We start from the raw sequence: 3,512 nt of genomic DNA, 5'->3' as shown, positions 1-3,512 counted from the left end.
CTTAACAGATTGTTTACAAAATTCATATGACAGTGATATTATCCTTCTTCTGAAATATTTTTAGAAATTGCCAAATTTATTAGAGCAGTTACTATAGTTTTTACACATTGTAAGCAATAATATGGGGCTATAAAATAATCATCTATGACTCAGTCTGGAAGAGGAGAGAAAACTTAACAAAAAAACCCCTAAAAACCTTAAAGTAATTTTCTGCTGCTAAAAAGATGAAATTTATATGTTGCTCAAGACTGGGATATACTTTACATCTGGTGTCATTAAATCATCTTTGACTTTGGTCTGAAAAATATATGACTGTGAATAATGAACTTTCAATATCTTTTTTTCTGTATGTAGAAGACCCAAAGTTTAATAATTATGAAAGCACCTAAATGGATTAGAAAAGAGAAGCAAAATAGTCATACAGAGATCTGAATTTTATTTAGGTGCTAGGCCTTACTTAATATATTTCTTAATTATAGTCTAAATTAGCTAATCGTGGGGCTGGGGATTTAGCTCAGTGATTCCGCCACCTGCTTCACAAGCACAAGGACCCCAGTTCGATCCCCAGTACCAAAAAAATAAATTAGCTAATAGTATAATTTATTCCCCCCTTCCATAAATGTAAAGAAAGAAAAAGTAAACTCACTAGAATTTTTTAGGCTAATGTTCTTTCTGTCTCTGCTTATAGTCTGCAATCCTTATTTCCAACTTTTTTTCGGGGGCGGGGGTACTGGGGATTGAACCTAGGGTCTTTGCACATGATAAACATGTAATGCACTTGACCACTGACCTACACCCCCAGCCCTTATTTCCAGTTTTGTGCTTCATGGCTGAACCTGTTTTTTATCCATGTAACTCTTAGCCGGTTCTTTGTCTTTCCAGTTCTGTATTTCACTTACAAACCTGTTTTTGTTTTTGTTTTTTTTAAATCCATTTGCTCCCAAACATAAGTGTACTTCAGGAATATCAACATTTATGTTATGATGGATTTCTACAATTTATGATTCTTTACTGGTAGGATTAAGTTACTTTGTGCAACAGACTGCTATATATCAACTAGAACTATAAATCTAATCTTAAAATTAATCTTAAAATCCTATGTTAGCCAAACAAAGAATAGGGATTGCCATGCGCTTTGTCCAGGTTATTAAAAAAGGAAAAGAGGAGCCGGGTGTGGTGGTGCACGCCTATAATCCCAGCACTTGGGAGACTGAGGCAGGAGGATCACTGTGAGTTGGAGACCAGCCTGGGCTACATAGTGAGTTCCAGGTCAGTCTCAACTACATAGAGAGACCCTGTCTCAAAAAAAAAAAAAGAAAAGAAAAAAAATGTGTAAGAGTCATTGATAGGGCTACATAGAGTTCCAGGTAAGTCTCAACTACATAGAGAGACCCTGTCTCAAAAAAAAAAAAAGAAAAGAAAAAAAATGTGTAAGAGTCATTGATAGACTTACCAGTCAAAAGTGTTTTGTAGCACATCCCTATCCTGAGAAGTCTACATTAAGAGAACCCTGGCAGCTGGCACCTTTAAGGTATTTTGACTGTATTCATGCAGTGAAGGATTGTTTATCACTGGGTGTTCTTTCCCAAGTGGAAACTCTAGATTTTCATTGGTAATCACAAATTGTACAGATCTCCAAGTTTTATAGGAAATTTGAATATATTATGAAAATGCATATCTGCTTAGTTCCTGCCCAAATCTTATCACTATAGATATCTGTTAAGTATTTAACATAAAATGATTGAGGCCTTTTTCTACTTCAGGAAGGCTCTACATTTTTCATGATAATGATTTGAGGATGTTTTGTTTATAGATCTAAGAAAACAAAACTGTAAGGAGGTAATTGTATATATAGTACTATTTAGATTTATTTTAAATCTTTTAACAGAGGGATGCCTAGATGTATAATTTTTACCAGAACATATGGAAAACTTTGCAAAGATGAAAGCCAGTTACATTATCTCATCCATGAAAATTTTCAGTATAACTAAACATAAAAATTCCCATTTAGAATATTTCAGTATAGCTGCCTTTATTAGGCCCAAGAGGGTACCTTTGTGTTATTTAAAGGGCTTAAGTTTTAGAATGTAAGGAAAATTACCTTTTTAAGACCAAACATTTTATATTAGAAAAGTTTTTATTTTCATTTTTCTAACTACCAAATAGATATACCTTAGAAATAAACAAAGATGTTCACCATGATACTGGGTATTATAACTCCTTAAGTCATTCTTTTCATTTCTGAGGATATATTCTAACAGTAAAGGCAGTAGTTAGCACGCCAGTGATTCTACTAATTCCAATAAAAAATAAGGCTGGTTTTTAATTCTTATTTCAAGTAATTACACATTTGTTTACATTGCCAGGCTTTTAAGTTTTCAATTTTAGTAAAACAAAATAATACTGAAATGTTTAAATAGCCTCATTGTATTATTCTTTAAAACTTAAGCAGTCATTCTGGCTTAAAGCAGCTAGAATCCATGTTAGGATGCATGCCCTTTGGTTTTAGAACAAACAAAAAAAATTTGTTAAAATATTTTACCAAATGGGATGAGCTTATCAACACATCTCATAGACTTAATCATTGGTAACCCACTTACTTACCCTGTAATTACTGAGCTGGGTATTCTCACTCCATAGTGCTTCTCTTGGAGCCTATGGAAATCTCTCATGTGTTTATTTTTTTTTTCTTATTTTATTCTCAATTTAAATGGAGGCCAGTTATATAATCTAGTGTCTTTTTTTGGCTTTTAGTGCTGGGAGTCAAACCTAGAGACTCATGTGTTCTAGACAAGCACTTCATCACTGAGCTACATCCCTTAGTCATTAATAGCTTTTATTTAGAGATTCTCAGGTCATGTTTTAGATTCTTACAGCTTTGTAACCCCTGAAAAATACATTACTATATAATGTCATGTAATTCTGTCCTAGTATATCACATGAAAAAATTACTACTTGATGAATGAATAATCCTAAAATTTTAATATTTTTATTGTAAATACCTTGGAGCTAGGGATGTAGCTCAGTGGTACTGCTCCTACCTCACAAGCACAAGGCCCTGAGTTCGATTCCCCCGGTACTGGAAAAAAAATTTAAAGATACCCTGTGATTTGTGGAATTGATGAACAAGAGAATTAACTTTTTGATGATATAGTTACTGTATTTCCCTCATCTACAAAGTAGAAAGTTTGAACTCTGAAATATATATCCAAGTGAAAGAGAGTAAGTAGTTTTCCAGTTACTAAGATTATCTGGGAAAAAGAAACTAGTTAAATTCACATTTGGAAAAAACAAACCCAATGTTACTAAAAAGGAAGTAAATATGATTTTCATTTGTTATTGACATAAGGTGCTTTATAATATAGTTAGATTTTGAAAATTACTGAGAATATATAAAAACTAGGTTTTAGTACCAGGGATTTAGCTTAGTGGTGTCTCCACCTGCTTCGCAAGCAATAAGGTTGTGAGTTTGATCCCCAGTACAAAAGAAAAACAATTCTATTTTCTGAAAC

The sequence above is a fragment of the Fukomys damarensis genome, unplaced genomic scaffold (genome assembly GCF_012274545.1).
Source record: "Fukomys damarensis isolate Sample0158 unplaced genomic scaffold, DMR_v1.0_HiC HiC_scaffold_16, whole genome shotgun sequence".
NCBI lineage: Eukaryota > Metazoa > Chordata > Mammalia > Rodentia > Bathyergidae > Fukomys > Fukomys damarensis.
This window is presented reverse-complemented; position numbering follows the sequence as displayed.